General features: G+C 42.4%; 1 protein-coding gene across 2 annotated transcripts in view; it reads left to right on the top strand.

Moving 5' to 3' along the window:
- The window catches only part of PAG1 (phosphoprotein membrane anchor with glycosphingolipid microdomains 1), a 331656-nt gene that overhangs the window by 163102 nt on the left and 143330 nt on the right, over window positions 1-25224 (top strand). For both annotated transcript variants that reach the window (XM_040354494.1, XM_040354495.1), the window contains exon 3: window positions 16453-16570. The gene's annotated coding sequence lies outside the window, so the exon portion shown is untranslated. The remainder of the gene's footprint in view (window positions 1-16452; window positions 16571-25224) is intronic.

Below are 25224 nucleotides of genomic sequence, written 5' to 3'. Positions count from 1 at the left end.
TTTTTTTCTTTTCCGTAGATATCGCTTAGCCGTGGAATTCACCGTGCGTCCCGAAGGAAGCTCGGGTCGGCTCGGCTCTATTCGGCGCCTGCGCACCGGCGCCAAATAGAACCTAGCCGACCCGAGCTTCCTTCAGGAAGTCGTGACGCGCTGTGTGCGCCATCGTTTAGCATGTCAATCAATTGGCATGTCAATAGGAACGCCCACTCCCGCGGGATTCCCTTCCCGGAAGCCGCGGTGAATTCCACGGCTAAACGCTATCTACGGAAAAGAAAAAAAAAGGTCAGTGTCATTTTATATGCACAACTGGGCTGGATGCAGTGTTAGAAATTTTTTATAGGGTGAACCTCCACTTTAAGCATTGAAATGGATGCAGAACCACCCTCGCTGAAGGAATTGATTACACAAATGAATGACACATTACGATTAGAGAAATACATTTCCCAGCATAGAGGTTGTGCAGGCAAATTTGAGAAACAGTGGTCCCAGTGGTTAGATGTCCTGGGACGTGCTCCTGTAGAACTGATTCTGAACCGTATTTTACTTTAAGGCATTAATGACTGGTATCAATGTTGGCATCAAGATTACCTATGTACTTTTCAGTTGGTGCTGGACTATGATGTGGCGGCCATGCTGCTTTTTCTGTGTGAGAGATGTGGTATCTATACTTGGAACTAGTGTGCTTCTTTTCTATGTGTATGTAATGTTCATGCTCTGGAACAGGCGTTGGATTAATCTGTATATGTTTGATTGCTTTTTTGCTAAACCATGAAAAAAAAAATTTGGATTAAAAAAAAAAAGGTAATAAGCTGATTGGCTACCATGCGCCAGACGTTGTTTCCGAGCATGCATGCAAGACGAACAGAATTTTCCATCGGGGGGTGTTGGAGTGAACATGTTCTCTTTCTAACTCCGTTGGAAATTCAGACGAAAAAAGTCCGATGGGGCATACACAAGGTCGGAATATCCGAAAAAATTCCCTGACTTTTTCCATCGGAAATTCCGCGAGTGTGTACGAGGCATGAGGCTGATTATACATTTTTATTACTGTTCACAAAGGTTCAAGATTTGAATTGTTGCAAGTGAATAGAAATAGTAGCTTCTGCTTTGCAACCCACTTCGTGCTTCTCGTACTGTTTATATGTGATTCTCGGCTGTTTCCGCACTTTTGCACTTTGCTTAGTATAGCCCTTTTTTCTAAACAGTTTTTGAAATGCACACAGCAAAGAATGCTGTTCTAGCAGATGGGAAAATCATTTTGACCAATACTTCCTGTTTTTCTTTTAGCGATTTATTTTGTTCATGTAATACGTTGATTATTGCCATATTTATTGAAAAATATATTTTTAAATGTGTTAAGCATGGCACGCCTAGCATATTCTTCAATTGTGTATTATATTATATGAGAGGTTACCTCAAAGTATATAATAAATGTGTTCTTTGCTTGAATCGTGGGAATGTGCGTTTTCTATACTGGAATTGAAGTAGATGAGGCATTTTATGGCCAAAATGAAGAGGATGAAGCTTCTCTTCTTGTGGGAGTTTTCATGTAGAGCAGAACTCTTCCAGGATGTTCCAGATGTTTAATGGGTGATTCTTTACTGATAAGCAGCTTTTATTATGTGGGAAACGAGAACTATCTCGCATTCCCATAAAAAACACTTTTTTTTTTTTGCGTTTCACAACTGTTTGAAAGTCTTTGAGCTACTTGAGTCAAAAGCCACTTTCAGGAAGACTAACCACTTCAGCCCTGGAAAATTTTACCCCCTTCCTGACCAGAGCACTTTTTACAATTTGCCACGGCGTCGCTTTAACTCACAATTGCATGGTCGTGCGATGTTGTACGCGAACAAAATTGGTCTTTTTTTCCCCATAAATGAAGCTTTCTTTTGGTGGTATTTGATCACCTCTTGCGCTATAAACAAAAAATTTGTGACAATTTTGAAAAAAAAATGTTTTCTATTTTTGCTATAATTATCCCCAATTATAAAATTGGAAAACATTTCTACATCAGTTTAGGCCAATCTATATTCTTCTACATATTTTTGGTAAAAAATTGCAATAAGCGTATATTGATCGGTTTGCACAAAAGGTATAGCATCTACAAACCATGGGAAAGATTTATGACCTTTTTATGGCATTTTTTTTTGTTACTAGTAATGGCGGTGATATGCAAATTTTAGCGGTATTGCGATGGACAGATTGGACACTTTTGACACTTTTTTTGGGGAACATTGACAATTATACAGTGATTAGTGCTATAAAAATGCACCGATTACTGTATAAATGTCACTGGCAGGGAAGGGGTTAACACTAGGTGGCAATCAAGGGATTATAAAGCAGAGCTCCATCGTAAAAAAAATATTAAAAGCCAGCAGCTACAAATACTGCAGCTGCTGACTTTTAATATATGTACAATCGCCTGTCCTGGAGTCCAGCGACGTCGGCAGCTGAAGGCGAGCAATCGCTCGTCTCTCGGCTGCCCACACCGCCATCAGCGGTGAGGGAACCAGGAAGTGAAGCATTGCGGCTTCACTGCCCGGTTCCCTACTGCTCATGTGCGAGCAGCGCTGCGTGTCTTTGACTGGTCCCCGCTGTGTTCTGGGAGCTGTGTGTTTCCCAGAACACAACGGGGGGACGGGGATGGGAACTAACGTTCTGCCCGCAGAGTGTATGCCCGGAAGTGGGTGCAAATACCTGTCTTAGACAGGTCTCTGCACCCCCCTCCCCCTGAAAGGTGCCAATTGTGGCACCTGAGGGGGGAAGGGTTCCGATGAGCGGAAGTTCCACTTTAAGGTAGAGCTCCGCTTTAACTGTGTGTTCCCTCAGTGTGTGTCAACTGTGTGGGGATGGGAGTGACTAGGAGAGGAGACATATTGTTTTACCTACTTAGCAGGAACAAATGATATGTTTCCTCTGCCCTGACAGCACAGGAATTTGTGTGTTTACACACAAATATCCTCTGGCTGGCGCTCGTGCACGCAAACGCGCATGGCCGGCGGGAATCTTGCCCGCCAGCCACGCGCATCGGGTTCCCTGCTGTGCAGCAGGCAGGCACCCTCTGGTGGCCGGAAAAGATAAGGACATACCCATACAGGGTTTCGCCCAGCGGAGCTATTCTGCCACTGCCAGAATAAATGGGCTCCCATACGCATATACAAGAGTTGGGTCATTTGCGGTCTCGCCAATCAAAATTGCTAAAAAGAAAAGACTAGGCGAATATGTTGGTACTGGCAAATGAGCATTGTGAGGTGCATATAGATACCGTATGTTCAGGGCCGATCCGCCCTATAGGCTCACTATGCAAGGCGCTTAGGGCCCCGCAAAGCTGCAAAGCCCCAAATTACTAGAGGCCCCGACTGGTGAGAAGTAATTCTCGCCCCCTCACCCCGCTTCTCAACTCGCTGGCTGCATGGGAGAAGAGGTAAGAAGTCAGCACCCCCTGCTTCTCAATTTAATGTAAGATGTAATTTCCGACAGCAGAACACCCCCTCCCTCCTCTTCTCAACTTTCTTTAATGTGACATGTCACTGTCGTCAGCGCCCCCCGCTTCTCAGTTTTAATGTGCCATGTAATTTTGCTTAGGGCCCCAGGGAGGTCAGGATCGGCACTGGATATGTTTTAAATATGTTTGGGTTTTCTGGGCCATTGCGCACTGGAATTGTTTTCATCAAAGTTCTTGAAACTTCTCCAAAGCAGCATAACGTGTTAAACTTGAAGTTTCAGTGTAGCAAATCCCTTTTTCAGACTGTAATGAATAGGTTTTGTTGTTGTATCTGCCATACCTGTTAGAAATGCTAATGTTACCTCACCACATGAAAATGATTGATCAATGATGGGCCCTAAAAGTAAACTTGTCCTTTAAAACTGAACTCCAGCTAGAACAAAAAAAAGTTAAGTTACATGTATGAGAGTTGTCTTACCTACAAAGGATTTGTACATCTGTCCAGTTAGTTTTGTGATCAGCTTACCCAAGGCACATCCAGCATAACCATAGGTTTGTTTGTTTCCATAACCATAGGTTTGTGACCTTGCTTGTTTTTCTACTGTAGTTAAACGGTACAACTTGGTTTTGACTGTGTCCCAGGATTCTTACTAATTACTTGAATTTTACATGTTGTAGTTCTCAGTGGAACACGAGTGCAGTAATCGGCGCACTTGTATTCCAGTGACTCTTCCTCCAGCTCTCCAACTGAAAGTCTGTATGGAGGTACAGGCAGAGAGCCAGAGGGAGAGTCTGTTGTATATCCAACGCCTAAACCTGTTTTGGATGGAGTAAGGAATGGTTAAAAACCCCTGTAATATTTTTTTCAATCCATGTTCCATTGCAGAGATTCCCCTTCACTTCCTGTTCTGCAGATACAAGAAGTGAGGAAATCTCTACAATCTATTTTAGACAGTTGTGACCACCATTTGTTTTCTGGAGAAAACGGTTACCAGGATAAATAGCAACGGTAAATTTTTCCAGTGAGGGCGCACACAGCAGTACAAATATGACAGTGGTTCTAACCTGCTTACCACTCTATCAAAATATATATCTAAAAAAATCCAAAAGCACTTGTATAGCAAAGTGAGTTTTCCCATGAGGCTGCTTTCAGACTGGGGTGGGGGCGACGTCTGCAGTAAAGCGCCGCTATTTTTAGCGGCGCTTTACCATCCGTCCATCTTTACCATCCGTCTTTGCGGAGGTATTCGGCAGCTAGCGGGGCACTTTTAACCCCCTGATAGTGGATGAAAAAGGGTTAAAAACCACCCGCAAAGCACCGCCACAGTGGCGGTTCGGCCCGCGCTGCCCATTCATTTCAATGGGCATGATCAGTGAAGGAGTGGTGTTAACAACGCTCCTTCACCGCTCCAAAGATGCTGCTTGCAAGATTTTTTTTTTTTTTAACATCCTGCCAGCGCGTCGCCTCAGTGTGAAAGCACAGACTGCAGGGGAGCCGTTTTTCAGGCGACTATTTTTATCCCAAAAGCGCCTGAAAAAACACCCCAGTGTGAAATAATGGAAACTTAGATGATTAGTTTCACAACCACTGCTGGTGTATGCAGTACAGTGCAGTAGAGGTGCGGGGGCACTTGAGATCTTGGAGACACTGGAATTGTTGACACTTCCGGGTGCTCCGACGCGCGTTACACCCGCCCCACCCAGCTGGGAGTGTCTCGGAGCATCTCCGAGTTCTCCAGGAAGCACTGGGAGCCCCCCTCGACCTCTGGCCACATATAGTAATATTCACACCAGCGGCTTGAGTCCTGCTCGTCTGACAAACAGCGCTCGCATATCAAATAACCATTTTTTTTAAATATAGCTCCTCTTTCAAAACGCTCGTATAGCGCGTTACTCACAAACCGAGGTATCGCTGTGTGTGTGTGTGTATAGATGTAGACACAAACACGCACACCTACCCACATGCAAAAACTATGCTTGATCTTCTATGACTCAGTAGTTGGGTGGCTCTGGAAGACGAGTTTCATATCTTATTCTATATAAAATGACATCCTTTTGTTTTATTTTTACACATGCTTCTCCTGCTTTCATTTTCATATCCTCTTTTCACTACCTCTTTCTTTGTTTCCCATGTACTAAATGTCGTGTAATAAAATATTAAAGTGATTTGTAAATGATCACCTTGTAAAACAACCTATTCAGTTTAAAACGGTATTTTTGTATAGATATAATAATACAATTCTAAATTCCTTTTGTTTTCTAAGGCCTCGTACAGACGACCGGATCTATCCGCTGGGATTGATCCGCGGATCAGTTCCAGCAGATAGATCCGGTCGTCTGTACGTCCGAGCGGACATTTCCCGGCGGATAAAAATCCATGCTACAAAATCTATCCGCTGGAATCCAGTCCAGCGGACTGATCCTGTCCTCTGTACAGACTCACCGGATCAGTCCGTCCGCTCCCCTACCTCGCATGCGTCGTAATGATTCGACGCATGCGTGGAAGTATTTACCTTCCAGCGTCGCGCACGTCTCCGCGTCACCGCGGATGTATTCCGCGCGGATTTCGATCTGATGGTGTGTACAGCTATCAGATCCAAATCCACCAGAGGATTTATCCGCTGGAAACGGTCCGGCGGACCGTTTCCAGCGGATATCCTCTCGTGTACGAGGCCTAAGTGATCACATTTTTTCTGTTCTCGGCTGCATAAGAGCTGGGGGAGGAGAAGAAGCAGCACACGTAACTTCCCAGTGACAGGCTATGCAGTGGGGGTGTGTCAGGACAAGTCTGATCATCAGAGGGGAGCACGGCTTAGCTAGAAAACCGACCACGCTGTGCTCTCCTGCTTATTGTGGTCAATTTTTGATAGGAAAGCAAACTGACAGGGAAGCAATACAAAGAGAACAGGATACTTTCTTATACAAGTACATGGTATATCAGGCATATCAAATGTTGGGGTAACAAACGCTTTAGGTGTTTTGAGCCTCATGTAAAATGTAGAAACTACACTGGTAGCCAGGCCTTTCATTCATTCTCTAATGGCGCGTACACAAAATCGTAATTTCCGAAAACAGTGGATTTTTTTTCCCAATGGAATTCTGGCCCAAACTTTTGTGTTGCATACACACGGTCACACAAAATTCGGACTGTCAAGAACGCGGTGACGTACAACACTGCGACGAGCCCAGAAAAATTAACTTCAATGATTCCGAGCATGCGTCCACTTGATTCCGAGCATGCGTGTTTTTTTGTGCGTCGGAATTGCATACAGACAATTGGAATTTCCGACAAACTTTTCTTGTTGGAAAATTTGAGAACCAGCTCTCAAATTTTTGATGTCAGAGATTCTGACAGAAAAAGTCCGATGTTACCTAAACACGGTCGGAATTCCGTAAGGCTCTAGTGTTATAAACCCTAACAATGAACATGGATTGTTTCCCTTTACTTTGTTAAATATACCATTGAAATAATTTTGTTGTATCTGATTTGAAGAGTCTATCTAGTTCTTATTATGGACTACTGAACAATTGCTCTCTATCTTCTTGAGATAAGAAGAAGGTGAAAAGGATTCGGTAGTTTAACAAGACATCCAGGCAGAGCTAACACAATTTATTGCAATTTCAGTCCATAAAAAGGGACTTTGTTGTCAGTCCACAAAAGAATATTAGAAATGAAGTGCATTTCTGGCACATCAACAAATGTCAAAGTACATAAACCAGGGTTTTTATCTTTTTTTTTTTTTTTTTTTTTTTTTTAGGCCCAGTTAAGTCAGAAGCCAATTAACCAACCACTATGGTTTGGATTATAAGAAACACTGAAGCTTGTGGAGGAAACTCACAGAATCATGGAGAACAAGTTCCTGGTAGAAAATGTCCTGAGTGACAGGCTAGTCTTTTCTTACCATCCTATATTTCAGCCTTTCTCAATCAGGGTTCCATGGAATCTTGGGGTTCTCCCAGAGGTTTCTAGGGGTTCCTTGAGCAATGAGAACTTTTTGCCTTTAAAATAAGTAACCACTGACACTAATGCTGTGTTTAGCCATCTGTGACGAGGACATTCTTCCCGTTGACCACCAATGCCAGGAGCATTCTTTCCACTGACTACTACCAGTGTGATAGGGCCCTTTTCCCGCTGACCCAGAGTGTTAAGGGCGCCCATCTCTGTGTCTATCCATGTAAGGTGGCCACTGACCACTAAATAAAGTGGGTTCTTCTCCGTTGACCACCTGTATGTAAGGGAGCATTTCACTAACCATCAAATTAAGAGGGCAGTTTTCCACTAACTATAATGTAAAGTGGAATTTCACTGACCACCTGAAGAACAATAGAATTTTTACTGTCCAATTTCTTCTTTTTTGTCTTACCATTATTACTGTTGATTTCATTTTATTACCATTACTGAAATATAATTTTGAACTAATAGAGTAGGTGTCAAAAGTTTAATGTCACGGGGCATAGTGAATGCAGTTCACAGAATTTAACCACTTGAGATCCGTGCTGTAGACGAAAGACTTCCACAGCGCGGCTCTCAAGTGTCGGGTGGACGACCCTGGACGTCCTATTGTTTACATTTCCCATGCGGGCCGCTGGGGGCGCGCAGCGGGGAAACACTGTGCCCGGCCGCAATGTCCGCCAGGTACACGCGATCGGCTGTGACAGCAGGAACGTGGAGCTCTGTGTGTAAACGCAGAGCTCCACGTCCTGTCAGGGAGAGAGGAGACCGATGCTGTGTCCCTTGTACATAGGGACACAGCATCGGTCAGTCCCCCTCCCACACACAGTTAGAACACACCCAGGGAATACATTTAAACCCTTTCTCACCCCCTAGTGTTAACCCCTTCCCTGCCAGTCACATTTATACAGTAATTAATGCATTTTTATAGCACTGATCGCTGTATAAATGTGAATGGTCCCAAAATTGTGTCAAAAGTGTCCGATACGTCCGCCATAATATCGCAGGCCTGAAAAACAAATCGCAGATCGCCGCCATTGCTAGTGAAAAATAAAAAAAATATAAAAATCATAAATCTACCCCCTATTTTGTAGGCGCTATAACTTTTGCGCAAACCAATCAATATACGCTTATTGTGATTTTTTTTTTTTTTTACAAAAATATGTAGAAGAATACATATCGGCCTAAACCGAGAGAGATTTTTTTATTTTATTTTTTTTAAATTGGGATATTATTATAACAAAAAGTAAAAAATATTGTGTTTTTTCAAAATGTTCTGTCTTTTTTTGTTTATAGCGCAAAAAATAAAAATCGCAGAGATGATCAAATGCCACCAAAAGAAAGCTCTATTTATGGGAAAAAAATGATAAAAATATAATTTGAGTACAGTGTTGTATGTCCGCGCAATTGTCATTCAAAATGCGTCAGTGCTTAAAGCTGAAAATTGGTCTGGGCACGAAGGGGGTTTAAGTGCCCAGTAATGAATAGTGTTGAGCAGAATACGCCATATTCGATTTCGCGATATATCACGAATATATAGCCGAATATTCGAGAAATATTCGCTAAATTCGAATATTCGTGATATTTTATCGAAATGAAATGTTTGCGAAATTTCGCTATTGCGAATGCGAAAATAATTGCGAAATTTCGACAACTGCTGTAGGAGCACTCTGATTGGCTCAGAATATTCGTGATATTTTATCGAAATTTCGCAAAATGCGAATGCGATATTTACTGCGGAATTTCGACAACTGCTGTAGGAGCACTCTGATTGGCTCAGAATATTCGTGATATTTTATCGAAATTTCGCAAAATGCGAATGCGATATTTACTGCGGAATTTCGACAACTGCTGTAGGAGCACTCTGATTGGCTCAGAATATTCGTGATATTTTATCGAAATTTCGCAAAATGCGAATGCGATATTTACTGCGGAATTTCGACAACTGCTGTAGGAGCACTCTGATTGGCTCAGAATATTCGTGATATTTTATCGAAATTTTGCAAAATGCGAATGCGATATTTACTGCGGAATTTCGACAACTGCTGTAGGAGCACTCTGATTGGCTCAGAATATTCGTGATATTTTATCGAAATTTCGCAAAATGCGAATGCGATATTTACTGCGGAATTTCGACAACTGCTGTAGGAGCACTCTGGCTCAGAATATTCGTGATATTTTATCGAAATTTCGCAGAATGCGATATTTACTGCGGAATTTCGACAACTGCTGTAGGAGCACTCTGATTGGCTCTGATGCGGAAGATAGGGCGAAGAAAATAATCGCGCGATATTCCGATTGCCGAATAATCGCATTGCGGTTTTTCGGCAAGATAAAATGATCACTTCAGCTACTCGGCCCAAGGTCTCTAATCATACCTGCAATGCTTTTAGACGTCGATGGAGATCTCTAGGATGTGATCTGTTCTAAAAATAAAATTGAAAAAATTTGAATATTCGGAATAGCGAATATTCACCGCGAAATTTGAAATATATCGCGAATACTCGAATATGCCATATTCGAGCCGAATATTCGCAATACGAATATTCGTGAGCAACACTAATAATGAAGTGGTTAAGGAAGTTAATTTGTGGGGATCATCACAAAGTTAGTTTACAAACTTTAAGATGGTTTAGAACAGGGTTTCTCAACCAGGGTTCCACAGAGCCCTAGAGTCCATCCAGAGGTTGATGGGTGTCCTTGAGCAATAGGCAATTTCTGCCTCTTAGATAAGTTCCAACTGACACCATTTGCCTTTTTAGCTATCTGTAAGGGAGTACCGTAATTCATCCCAATGACCCCTAAGTGTAAGAAGCATTCTTCTCACTGACCTATACACTATTATATCATGAGTTGTAGATATAGTAAGTATTAGCAGGGGTTCCCTGAGACCGGAAAGTTATTTCAAGGGTTCCTCTTGAGTAAAAAAAAAGGTTGAGAAAGGCTAGATTAGAATAACAGGACTAGGCTAGAAATAATTCAAATACAATGTGGATATGAATAAATGATTTTTCATTTTGACCATAGATGCACTTTTTAAACCAGCTGACCTGATTGGTAGTAAAGTTCTCACTTAATATACTGTTGTGGGTTGGAGTTGGATTAAACACATGTGAATATCATTTTAATAAAATGTTTCCATTTGTTGTCTTTAGAAGTGACTCCTTGTTTCCCACATCTGCAGTTTGGTATTGGAAGTCAGAAATCTGATATAATGTACTGAACAGCATGGGAAAGCAGAACTTTTCAGGCAACGTCTGCCTCAACAAGGGTGGATTGTTTCTCCGACACTCCTTCAGCAGATGTTCCCAGCTGTCTACAGCTGCTTTCCTCATTAGACGGGCCCTCCACTGCACAAGTCAAATAAAAGCAGCTATTGATTTTCAAAGATAATATAATATGTCCAAATACATCTTTTTATGCTGTGAATCTCGGTTGAGAAAACATTGACACTTTCTATGATTGCTCTGCTAGATCTCTTGGCTCTCACAGTTGCAAGTAGTATGGTGCAGTTGACCTTATGAAAGGCGGTGTCTGGCTGGTAGTTTTACGTTACTGTACTTTTATAAAAGGCAGGGATTTATAGAAAGTTCTTAATAAGAGGACAACTCTTAATACCGATCATCTGTATACAACAAAATATTGTTCAGTTTAAGATGACTAAAATTAACAGAAAAAAGGTATAGTGAAAACTTGTAGCAATAGTGGCATTCGTGTAGAAGTGACCACCTTATGTTGGTGGTCAATGGACAATTGCATATATGCACTGTGGTCAGTGAAGGTAAGAAACAACTCTATCGCTGGTCATGGAACCCATAGCAACCTTTTGATGCCTAATCATCTCAGTGACTGAATTGCTATCATAATAACCCTGCCTGTTGCATGTCATGTGACAGTTTGACAGATGGGGACTGATAGGTGGCACTGACAGGTGACTGGCACTGATAGGCGGCACTTATAGACACTGACTGGTGACTGGCGCTGATGGGCACCAATAGGTGGCACTTATGGGCACTGACAGGTAGCACTTATGGGCACTGATTGCACTGATAGGTGGCACGTGTTGCCACTGATATATGGCACTTGTGGGCACTGATAGGTGGCACTTGTGGGAACTAATATTTGGCACTGATAGGTGGCACTTGTGGGCATTAATAGATGGCACTTGTGGGCACTAATAGATTGCACTGACAGATGGCACTTGTGGGAACTGATAGGTGGCACTTGTGGGCACTGACAGGTGGCTGGCACTGAAATGTTGTGAAAAATGACACAGGATTTATTTAAAAAAAAAAAACTATGCTGCAACGCCCATCTTGGTACACCCTGCACTCGGCTGCAGTAAGCAGCGGCAGACATCTTGTTACACCCAGCCCATATAGCTCGGGCTGGGTGTAACAAGATGTCTGCTGTTGCTGCTTACTGCAGCCGAGTGCAGGGTGTACCAAGATGGGCGTAGGGGCGGCCACCAATCCTGTTGCGGCTGCCCTACACCCCTGCCAACTTACCATTGCAGGTGAGGACTCGCTCTGTGCCCGCACTTTCCTTCCACAGACTCTGCCCGCCCCCTCTCTAGCCAACTCCGCCTGCACTCCCCATCCACAGACTGTCCGCCCTCTCCAGCCAGACTCCGCCAGCCCTCCCCAGCTACTGACTCCTCCCGCCCTCTCCGGCCACTCTACCCTTAAAAAAAAGAAAAGAAAAGTATCGGGTGAAGCATCGGGAGCATTTGCACAAGTACAAGTACTCGCGCAAATGCTCGGTATCGGTACCAATACTAGTATCGGTATCGGGACAACCCCAACAAAGATCATTCACAAGTGGGGAGGTGGTTTATAGCACTGATCGCTGTAAAAATGACAATGGTCCCAAAATGCTGTCAAAAGTGTCCAATACTTCCGCCCTAATGTCGCAGTCACAAAAAAAATCGCTGATCGCCACCATTACTAGTAAAAAAAATTATTAATGAAATATAATAAAACCAATCAATAAACGCTTTCATGTAGAAGAATACGTATCGGCCTAAACTGAGGAAAAAATATGTTTTTTAATATAATTTTTGGGAATATTTATTATAGCAAAAAGTAAAAAATATAGATTTTTTTTTTTTCAAAATTGTCGCTGTATTTTTGTCAATTTTGTTTGGGAGCCACGTCGTGCGACCGGTTAAAGCGATGCAGTGCTGAATCGCAAAAAGTGACCTGGTCTTTGGCCAGCGAAATGGACCGGGGCTGAAGCGGTTAAAGTCCCATTAATACATAAGTGACTATCAAAGCCTCCACTGTACTGAGAGGATATAGGCCGACATTTCTGAACTTTTTTCCAGAGCAGCCTGTATTTCTCCCAAGGTCCTGTCCTTTTTCATCAGATCTCAATCTGATTCGATCTGCCAGGACGGATGGCGAACGTATCTGATGGCGAACTGATCGGATGTCAGTGGACATGGTCACCACTGACATCTGATGCTCCATAGACTTGCATTGAGGACCGGTCAGGTCCGCCGAAAAAAAATGTGAAACGTGTGAAAGGGGCCTAAAAAGCATTTGGTGCGAACCAGTCCTTGGCATACTGTACTGATATATGAACATCAGACATTCCTGGCAGAAAAAAAACGTGAGGATGGATTGTATAGCACTTGTGCATAGGCAAACACGTGCAAAAATTCTAGATGATTTTTTTATTCAAGTGATTGTGGTATATGCACATAAAAATACACCTCTGTCTGCTCTGTTTCCGCAGAGCGGACATAGACAGAGCCAGCTTTGCTCCATAGCCCTCTCAACCGATGCGCCTACACAGGAGCGGATGGACAGAAGTCTGTTTATACCCACCTCTCCATTGGAATGCATTGACCCCATTAGGTCCACCTGAAAAACTTGACAGGTGGACCTGATTGGATCGCTCGTGTGAAAAGGGGCTTATAGCTGCTGTGCCAACCTGTGTACAGAGCTGTTGTCCTTGTCTCTTCTGGCACGTTCTCCATTCTGGTACATCAATTCTTTATATAGATACCGTATTTATCGGCGTATACCGCGCACTTTTTTGCCTGCAAAATCAGGGCAAAATCGTGGGTGCGCGGTATACGCCGATACCCGCTTTCCCGTGCCGAGTTTGAATACTGCGCCAACATATACCGAGCGCAGTACACTCGGGTATAGTCGGGCAGTCTCCGCTCCTTCCGCGCTCACGTCCTGTACGTACAGGACGTCAGCGCGAGAGTTTCCGAGCATTGCCGACAATACACGAGTGTACTGCGCTCTGTATATGTCGGCGCAGTATTCAAACTCGGCGCGGGGAGGACGCGAGGACGCCGCAGAAGGACGCCGGACCCGACAAAGAGGACACCGAAGCCGCAGACGGACGCGGGACCCGACAAAGAGGATACCCGAAGCCGCAGAAGGACGCCGGACCCGACGAAGAGGACACCCGAAGCCGCAGACGGACGCCGGACCCGACGAGGCCGAAGCGCAAGACACCAAAACTGTAAGTACAAAAAAAAACTTTTTTTCCACAGGATTCGGGGCAACTTTAGGGGTGCGCGGTATACGCGGGAGCGCGCTATACCGCGATAAATAAGGGTAACACAATTTGTTTTTGCAGAGAGCACAGCATGTGTACAGCCTTAAGCATCTGCATGCCCTCATTCGTTTAGCGGACAGTAAAACCACGGCTCAACCATCTGCTTTTACCTTCCCCAAGTCACTCAAGTAAAAAAGGCCTGAAAGTGTTTTTTTATATATATTTGGAATTGTAAAAAAAAAAGAAAAAAGCATTATATGTGTTTGAAGAAATATTAGGCCCACCGTGGAAATTTGAATATGACTGTGGAATGGAACTCGTTAAAATTCAACATAGAAACGTTTTCTATTTTATTTATTTTTTTGTCCTTTTTTTCAATTTTATTTTTTTATTTTGAAGCATATCTCCAACTGTGCACATAATTGTTGTGTGCGGGGTTTGCTAGCTTTTCATTATATGAGAATGTTCCAACATAGAGTGATTGTTTTGCATTTTCGGTATAGAAAGCCACCAAACTAAAAATAGTCCAAACAGAAAACAGGATTAGTTACAGTGAGACAACTGTGTAATAGCATTGAGATCAGCATAATAAATGAAGCTTTTTATAAACAGCGGGCATACATTGATTACAGTAAGCCTGCTGGATACACTGATCACTATCTGTTTGATAAGCATTTTACAGTTGTCTTTATTCTTGCTAGAGATGTGTCATTCATACAATTCATATTTTATGTATATTGATGGGGATACGCAATTGTACGACAGGCATTTCCTAAACTGTTCACGTTGTCTTCTTTTCTATAAAAAAGTATTGAAGCGTGGCAGCTAGCATTTTCAGAAGAAGGTCAGCAATGGCAGCCTCATATTTCTTTTTGGCCCGGTTCACACTTTTGCGACATGGGATCTGACTTGTGAGAGCACAAGTCGCATACCATGTCAAAATAAATGTTTCCCTATGAGAGCCGTCTTAACTGATCCATCACGAGTTGCTCCGACTTTAGAAAAGGTTCCTGCACTGCTTTGGTCCAACTGTGATACAACTTCAATGCCATAAAGCAGGGGTCTCCAAACTTTCTAAATAAAGGGCCAGTTTACTGTCCTTCAGACTTCAAGAGGGCTGGACTTTGGCCATTGGGAGTAGAAAAGGTGTCAACGTCAGTGGGAACAAATAATGCCCCATTGTTTCAGTGGGAAAAATTGCGCCCCGTTATTGGAGGAATTGGGCCCCATCGTCTGTGTCATTGGAAGGAATTGTGCCGCCTTTTGTTGGTGTCATTAGAAGCAAATGTGCCCCATTTATTGGTGTCAGTGAGGGTAAATATGCCCCATTGTTGGTATCGATGGATGAAATGGTGGCCCAAGGGCCAGGTAAAAGCAAGCAAAGAGCCACAGTTTGGAGACCACTGCCATAGATTTGGAAAAAGTCACATTTAAGCCAGATCTTAGTCTTATTGGAAATTGCACGACTTTCATGTCGGCACAGTAGAAATATAGCAACTGGCGGATGAAACCACAGACCCGAGCAGGGAACACACTATCCAACACACCCAGAAATAAAATGTATGCAAGTCTGCATACACTTCATACCTAAACTAAATATAGCCTATTAATGCAACATTTTTTTTTAGCTCATAACTGTTAAAATGTTTCACGCATAAAGTAATTCATAATACCTACCCACGATATTATTTTTTTGTGTGGGGGGGGGGGGGGTCAACTGATATGACCATAACATTTGATTTTTTTTTCTTTTCCTTTTTCACCAAAGGGTGAGGTTGATTTTTCAAGTGATGATGAGTTTAGCTATTCTTGCGCATGGACAGTAAAGCGCATTATCATTGATAAGACTCCTGGTCCTTGGACATATGAAAGATGGCCTTTATTCTCTACTATGGGAAAAATCGGCTGATGTTTATATTCAGCAGATTTCTTTTCTTTTTTTTAATCAGATTTTATTTAGAATTTTTATTTTTTTTGTTCCATTTAAAAAAAAATAAAAAAGACAAAAGTTGTCACGCAGTGTGATAAGAGAGAAATAGAGACATAACCATGGAGCATTCACGACCATGGAACAGTCATAGCCAGTAAAAAGCACATAAGCATTTATTTTTGCTTTGTACATATGTCCCAAAGTCATTATCAAAAGAAGGGTAGTGCTTGGACATCTGGAGACTACTAATTTGGGGTACATTCACTCAAGCCAGTGTAATATATATATATATATAGATAGATAGATAGATAGATAGATAGATATAGCTAGAGATAGATATATAGATATATATATATATATAGATATATATATATATATATATATATATATATATATATATGCTCTTTTGTGCTGTTTTTAAGGCCTTGTGAATTTAGAAATCAATAGTATTTCATCACCTTACATGAACAAATATTGTGATATCAATAAAAAGAAATGTTTGTGTTCTAGTTTGTGGCTGCATTGTATTTGCATAGTGAGGAAAAGGGTAATTGCGGTGCTTCTACAATTCTGTACCTTTTTAACAGAAGTCTCTTCTTTGTCTAGATCACCCGGAGATGGTATGGAGGTATACACGGTGACTGCTGGAACACTTCAGGATTGTGTACAAGCTTTGTGAATGGACAGTGGGATTTGCTAAAGACTGAACAAGCATCCTCACAAGGTATCCAGTCTGCAGTGTTTGTTTCTGGGGGTGAATACAGGTGTGCTAATGTCTAAGGCACCTTTCACATTTGTGCGACTTAGAATCTGATTTGTGAGACACTCAAGTCGCAGGACATGTGAAATGCCATGTATCTCTGTGAGAGCCATTCCAATTGACAATACTGAAGTTGCTGTGAAAGGTTCCTTTGCTACTTTTGATAAGACGTTTAGACTCTCTAGCATTGAAGTTGCATCAAAGTCCCTTAAAACTTGGACTCCAAAGTTGCACTGAAAATCACGCAACTTTGAAGTCTGCTATTGTGAAAGGAGCCTAAATGCTATGGGCCTATCATTATTCTCAACAGGGCACCTCTATAAATGTTTAACCGCTTACCGCCCCACATATATTAACTGTGGCAGGGCGGCCCTTGAGAGCAAAATCACATACCTGTGCGTGATTCCTTCTTCGGGGGCTGGGGCGCGCGTGCCGCTGGAGAACCACTTCCGCTGTCACTGGACACAGCGGGAGCCAATCAGTGGGTTTGGCGGACACCATGTCCACCGAGAATATCGTTCATAGAGAGGCAGAACAAAGGCTAGCTTATGTAAACAAGGCAGATCGCCATTCTGCTAGAGAGAAAGACAAAGATCTTGTGTTTCTGAAAGCAGGAACATGGATCTCTGTCTGTCTTCGGGTAAGCCATCCCACACACGGTTAGAAAACACTCCCAGGGAACAAAGTTAACCCCTTGATCGCCCCTGATGTTAACCTCTTCAATGCCAGAGTCATGTTTACAGTGACAGTAAATTTTATTTAGCACTGATCACTGTATTGGTGTCACTGGTCCCCAAAAAGTGTCACTTGGTGTCAGATTTGTCCACCACAATGTCGCAGTCCTGCTAAAAATTGCTGATCGCTGCCATTACTAGTAAAAACAATAAAAAAAATAAAAAGGGCATAAATCTATCCCATAGTTTTGTAGATGATGTAACTTTTGCACAAACCAATCAATATACGCTTATTGGGATTTTTTTTTACCAAAATCATGTAGCAGAATACATATTTGCCTACATTGATGAAGAGATTAGATTTTAAAAAAATATTGTATGTGTTTTATAGCAGAAAGTAAAAAATATAGTTTTTTTTTTAAATGTCGGATCTTTTTTGTTTTATAGCGCAAAAAAATAAAACCGCAGAGACGATCAAATACCGCCATAAGAAAGCTCTATTTGTAAGAAAAAAAAGAGCATCCATTTTGTTTGGGTACAGTGTCGCATGATCGCGCAATTGTCAGTTAAAGTAACGCAGTGCGGTATCGCAAATAAATCCTGGTCAGGAAGGGGTTAAAACCTTCCAGAGAGCTGAAGTGGTTAAGGTGGAACTTCATCCCCAGATTACATTTTTTTTTTTTTTTGCTTCTTGCCTTTTTCTCTGGGGTTATGCACTAACCCAGGCAGCAAATCCAGCAATTTCCTGCTGTGCTCTGTCACATAGTGACTTATTACTGATATTATCAGGAGTCGGGTACCTCTTTCTGGTTCAGGCAGCATGGCCCTCTGGTGAGGTGCCGCTGGGTCCATCCTCTCCCAGCCTGAAGAATCTTGGAATATGTGGCACCTAGGCAAAAATGTTGACCATGGTTGGGGTGGGGCGGAGTAAAAAAAAAAAAGGAATTTAAATGTAAACCAACTTTTTGATGTTTTTACATGGGGGGGGGGGGGGGGTTAATATTGCCTAGTTCATCTGTTGCCCTTTCTTTAGTCCACCTAATTGCTGTTATAGGTTCACTTTATTTGCTCTGAATCCTCCTCCTTATATGGGTAGCAGATGTGATTTTGTTGCTTTCTAGACGTTTGTACTTCTTTGCAGCATAGTATAAAGGATGATGATCTATGGCAACATAGTCAAACAACCAATCACAAGCTGTTTGCAATACGTGAATGAAAACTTTTATAATCTGTTCTTTTTTGTAAATGGCGAAATGCATTGTTACTCACTCTTTTAGGAAACCCAAAATCCAGAAAGCACTTTTAAATACTGTTCTAAAATGCAAACTGCAAATGGGTCCATAGGCCTCAAGTGATCTGTCTGTTCTTTGTGCATATCCAGTGCAGAACATGGGTGTAATATATGAAGTATAGTGCTGTTTGTATCACTTAAGGGTCACTTAAAGGCCATCTTTAAGAAAAGCAGAACCCCTTTACGCATTCAGCAGCTTAAATAAAAAATGTACCTTCTATAGTTTTTTATTACGCACGCAAGTCCAACAACCACGTCCCATGGCTTACCACGTCCAGGAGTGCCAAGCGTGAGCCAGCGATGCAGTCTGTGCTCTTGCTCAGCCAGTCTCTCTGCAATGTCTTTTTGAGCCTAAGGCCCCGTACACACGACCGGATCTATCCGCTGGGATTTATCCGCGGATCAGTTTCAGCGGATAGATCCGGTCATGTGTAGGCCCGAGCGGACAATTTTCGGCGGACATTTGTCCAGCCGACGGATTCCCAGCGGATAAAAATTTCTTAGCATGCTAAGAAATCTATCCGCTGGAATCCTGTCCCTCGGACTTATCCAGTCGTCTGTACAGACTCACCGGATAAGTCCGTCCGCTCCCATCCCTCGCATGCGTCGGAATGATTCGACGCATGCGTGGAAGAATTTACCTTCCAGCGTCGCGCACGTCGCCGCGTCATCGTCGCAGCGACGGCGCAGACAAGTCGCGACACGTGACCGCGGATGTTTTCCGCGCGGATTTTGATCTGATGGTGTGTACAAGCCATCAGATCAAAATCCGGAGGAGGAATGTCCGCTGGAAACGGTCCGGCGGTCCGTTTCCAGCGGAAATCCTCTCGTCTGTACGAGGCCTAAGAGGACCCAGCTGCTGGACAGCCAATGGGAAGTTCCCCCTTCACCCAGGCAGTAATATGGACATCTGAGGTAGAGGAACCTTCTCCTCTACAGTGAAATGGATAAAAAAATTGGAGCATGGCATGACAGGTGATCGCAGATTAAAGTGGTTGTAAAGGCTCAAGGTTTTCGACCTTCATGCATTCTATGCATGAAGATAAAAAACCTACTGTGTGCAATGCAACCCCCTTCCTCTTATACCTATCCTGAGCCCCATCTCGATCCAGCGATGTGCACAAGAGCAGTGGCCCTCAGGGGACTTGCATTCTCATTGGCTGAAACAGCCAGTGACCCCATAGTAAGCCGCTTGCTATGGAGCAGTCAGCAGGATGGAGGGGCCAGAAGTTCCAGCAGGGGACCCGAGAAGAGGAGTATGGAGGCTGGTCTGTGCAAACCATTGCACAGAGCCAGCAAGTATGACAACCCTTTAATATTTTAAGCTAGGTAAATATGGCTTTTGAGGGGGTTTCTTTTGGTAACCAAGTAAGCAATTGAGGGAAACCACAATGCTCATCTTACCTCACTTCCAACAGTTGAGTGAGATACCTGAAATTTCCAGGTATGGTTAAGCTTCCCTTCTCTGGTATGACATCACTGTGTACCATATGGATTGGCCCATCCCTGTTATATGGGGCCAGGGAATGAATCTATAGCCTGTTGGATCCAACAGATCGGTTTGTACCACAGACCTGTCCTATCTCCAGTTCTCGGTCAAAACAGAACAGTCTCAGGAGCAAGAATAGGTGAATTAATGGTGCTGGGGATAGGGTGAAGCTTTACATTGCCTTGTAAAAGCAAAGGAATGTGTCATTGTAAACCTATAGGTCCCCACTAATGCAATTTCCCTGTTTTTACTCATTCTCCTTACTTCCCTGACATTTTGTTTGGCCACCAAGAGCAAAAACAAAAAGCCTTGTGTAACTCAAATTCAAAACTAGGAGCTTACCCAGTAGTACTGGGTATTTCTCTTCATATATGGTAGACGAAATTGGCAGTGGGGGGAGGAAAGGCCAAATGAGTATATGCAGCCGGGGGACACTGGCAGTTCCTTGAACCTGCTGCTAAATATATAAGCATTCGTTTTTAGGCCTACTTCTGAATGTTAGTTCTCTGGGGGGTCATTGAGGTCCTTCCATAGTCACCGATTTGGAAAAGTAATGGAGACCATCAGTTTTGGTTCCACTTGCTGCATATTGTTGTGGTCTGTGAATACACAGGATAATTATGGCACCCAGTATTTTCAGAGTCAGGCTAACAATGACAGGCTACACATTTCTCTTGACAAAACTGATAAACTATTTTTCTTCAGTTTGGTATTGTTCTCTGTTGAATGTTAAAAAATGGTTTTGGATGAGTGATGATTGGCGGCTCTGAGTTAGAGTTCATGCAGAAGACAATTTCCTTCGCGATGACACCTGCTGTTCTTCATTTTACACCGAATAGATTTTGAGAAAAATACATTTTGATTTAGTCTTTGGAACATAGATTTTTTTTTTTTTCCTGTGGTTATTCCCACTTCGCTAACACCTCTATATTACGTGTTGGAATAGTCTAAAATATTAGAACAGAAATATATTATAAAATTCAACAAACACATTTATTTTTAAAATGGCGATCACTTATACCAAAATGATTCAACCAGCAATTAATGGTTCTTCATATAACTGACATATACGTACATTTTAATAAAAGGTGTACAGAAGGCTTGGAGTCAAAGAACAAGACGACTTCTTAGATGATGCATAGTTGAGGAACCATGATCGTTTTAATAAAGACTTTTAACCCATTTTCCAATTTTTTTTAATTCTCCTTTTAAGAGGGTGTGGTGGTGGCGCGTGTCTTATGCCTACATACGTTTTGATAGTAGGTGTCCCTCATTCTTATCTCAAAATGTTGGGAGGTATGTTATTATACAGGATTTATATAGTGCCAACAGTTTGCGCAGCACTTTACAACAGAGGGCAGACGGAACCGTTACTATACAATTCAATACAGGAGAAATCGGAGAGCCCTGCATTCTAGGTATAGATTGAAGCATGCTTCTTCTTGAAGTGAGAGTCTCACCCATGGTTGGTATATTTGACAGATGTAGGCATGTTGCTGCCACTTTTCTGAGACTTTAGATGATATGATGATGCCGTGGTCACAAATCAAAGCGAAATGTAACTAATTAGTAGATAATCATTGTGAAATAATTTCTGAGTACATCATTTCCAGTCTGTGGGACACATGTAGGAAACAGGAAGTTGGGTCAGCCATGGCCATCTTGGAACAATGTGGTATAGTAACCATATTGAATGCTGCCCACTTGGAAGTGTTTTTTTACTTTACAATTGCAATAACAATTACTTCACTATGGCTCTTTATTTTATTGTTCATTCATAATAGTCAAAATGCATTTGGAGGATTAAAGGAGTTGTAAAGGCAAAACCAACTGCACATACGAGTGGTTTACAATCACTTTAAGGCTTTATGTACATATAGCCTATTATGACCGCTGGGCGCAGGAAAACACGCCATGATTTTGCTGCTTTTTGCGCGCGGCGGTCAAAACAATCCTTTCCTGAATGTGATTTTTCAACGTTTATTAGAGGGAGGTTGAGGGAAATTGAACCTCCCCTAACTGCAGCAGCTCCTAAATGATTCTAAGAGCTTATGGTGTACATGGACACATTGGGGGCTATTTATGAGAGACAAATCCTCTTTGCACTACAAGTGAATGAATGAATGAAAAAAAATAAAAAATAAATAAAAAATGAATGAAAAAACTTATATAGCGCGGCACATGCGAACTGAATCGCCTCTGGGCGCATGATGTTTCATGTCTCATGACATCAAAAGAGCAGGGTTTTAATCCGTCTTCTGAAAGTCAGGTGGTTTTCCTCCAACCGAACGCTGGTTGGTAAAGCGTTCCATAGTCTCGGACCTTGAAAAGCAAACCACCTTTCTCCTTTGGACTTGTATTTGGTTTTTGGAACCTTGACCAGATTTTGGTCAGTGGATCGCAGAACGCGATTAGAATTGTGAGGTTCTATCTTGTCGCAAAGATATTGCGGCGCCTTCCCATGGATGCACTTATGTGTCGGCAGAGTGCTTTAAATACAATTCTGTCTTTTACTGGCAACCAGTGAAGGGTTCTCAGCGAAGGTGAGATTGATTCCCATGTCCTTTTCCCAGTTACCAGTCTGGCGGCCGTATTCTGTACGACTTGCAGACGAGCGATTTGGTACTTTGGGAGCCCGAGGTAAAGGGCATTTGCATAGTCCAGTCTGGAATTCACGATTGTTCCCACCACGACTGCTACGTCTTCTTTGGGGATAAATGGAATAAGTCTGCGTAGTAGGCGCAACAAATGGTGCGATCCGCTGACTACTGACCCTATTTGTGCGTCCATTGTCATGAAGGTGTCAAAAATGACTCCTAGACTTTTGACTTTGGAGCTAGGGGTGATGCTTTGGCCCAGAATGGGCGGCGGTGTCCAGGTTGTTGCCAGTTGACTCTTTCGGCTGGCGTGAAACATAAGAAGTTCTGTTTTGGAACTGTTGAGTTTAAGATAACTCTTAGTCATCCAGTTTTCTATCGAAGAGAGACATTTCTCTAAACTGAGATGATGATCCTTTTTGTTGCAGATGCGAAAATACAATTGCGTATCGTCTATATTGCGTATAAGAGTGATAAAGTAGTTCTTGGCTACTGATAATATCAAAGAGAGGGCGAAGATAGATGTTGAACAGTACCGGTGACAGGGGGGATCCTTGGGGGACTCCACATGGCACCGTGCATTTTTCCGACGTGAAAGATCCCAGTTTCACTGTTTGTGATCGGTTTTCAAGAAAGGAGGAAAACCATGGTAAATCACCTTCTGCGATTCTGGCTACCTCGGCCAGTCGCATCAGTAACACTTGAAAGTGCAATCGCTGTAGATCTGAGGGGAAGATCTGAAATGAGGGGAAGCTCTGCTGGTTTTATCATCCAATCATGTGCAAGCTACAATGCTGTTTTTTATTTTCCTTCAATGTCCCCCACGGATCTACAGCGACTGCACTTCCAAGTGCACTTGTAGTGCAAAGTGGATTTGCATTTCGTAAATAACCCCCATTGACTTGAGCTGCATTTAGGAGCTTTGGCAAAAAAACGCTAAAAGCTCCTAAACTCAAGTTTAGGAGCTGAAGTGTACATGAATCCTTGAAGGTGTACAGATCAAAAGCTAGAAGGAGGTGACTTGGAAGGAATGCATAAATCTATGCTACTTTGGACTCATTAAGTTAAGAGGGTCATGGAGTTCTGGTGAGTGCTCAGTTTGAGTGTGAGCACCAAGAGCACTGCTTTTGTGTTTTGGGAAGGTGGTGTTTAGTCATCCTACACAAACGGTTTGCTGGAGCGTATATTGAGAGTTGGATGAAGAACCACTGAATTTTGTAGAGACATTTATTTGTGGTCATGTCATTTTTTTTCAAATTCTTTATTTTTATAAAAGAATAAAGCATCCAACAGAGCAGAACCATATATAATAGGTGCAATATTTCACATAAAATAAAGGCAAGCCACAGTAACATATACAGAAAACACAAGGTATTTCGACATAGAAAAACACAAATTAAATCCCACTTCCAGAAACAAGGAGATAACTGTATGATATATAAACATTAATTTTACCATTTGTATGCTATACTAATACAATGCCGTAATCTGTTTCTTTATTTTACACGCAACTCCTAAAATACCTTGAATTGATACATTATACTTGTTATATGTTTATCTTTACATAAAAACCTTTGAACGTAAAATAAAAATATATAGAACCGAGTCCGCTCAGCCGGATACTCCAATTTTTAGGCTTCATTTCCATGGACGTTTTTACAGCCACTTTTTTTAGCCTTTTTTACAGCTTAAAAATGCCTGTCCATGTTTTTTTTTTTTTTTTTTTGAGCTGGAGCTCAAACGCAGCGGTAGCGTTTTTGAGCGTTTTTTAACGTCTGGCGTTTTTACAGCTCTAACGCTAGAGCTTCAGAACGCACTGGTCCTGTTTTTTTTTTGCAGCTTAAAAACGGCTCAGCCATCTACAGCTCAAAAACTTCATGGTGGGCATGAGGTCATAGACTAACATGGAGAGCCGTTTTTAAGCTGCAAAAAACGCTCAGAAAAGTGGCTGTAAAAACGTCCAAAAACGTCCATGGAAATGAAGCCTAAAAAGAAAGGGTAGGAGAACAGAAAAACTAAAGGATGGCTGTCAGGCAATTCAGCAAGAAGGGGCAGAAAGACTTCAATCTCCAGAATCGATTTAAAAGAGGGTTTTCCCCTCATCTGAATATACAAACATGTTCCAATATGACCATGATTTCGTGTATTGCTCTCTCCCGTTTTGGGCGGTCAGCACTAGATCCTCCAAAATATATCATTTGTTTTAAGTATAAAGGACACACTGGATGGAATTTAAATTCTCGTTTTTTTACTGGATACTTACCACATTAAATGAGTTGATCATTGATCACATACTGTATGTCTTTTCACTTTTTTCTTTGATTACAAGAGTATTTATGTACCGTATTTATCGGGGTAAAGCGTGCACCGGCGTATATCTCACACCCCAAACCTAGAAGGGAATTTTAAGAAAAAAAAAAGAAATACTTAGTTTGAATGCCCCTCGTCGGTGTCTTGCCCGGCGTCCATCGGCAGCCTTGTCTGGTCTGGCGTCCATCTGCGGCCTTGGTGGTATCCTCCCCGCTTCTCCCACGCTGTCTCTGAGCGACGCCGCCGACATATACCGA

Source organism: Rana temporaria, chromosome 5, assembly GCF_905171775.1.
Source record: "Rana temporaria chromosome 5, aRanTem1.1, whole genome shotgun sequence".
Lineage (NCBI taxonomy): Eukaryota > Metazoa > Chordata > Amphibia > Anura > Ranidae > Rana > Rana temporaria.
Note: the sequence above shows the minus strand (reverse complement) of the source record. Positions and strands in the feature narration are given on the sequence as shown.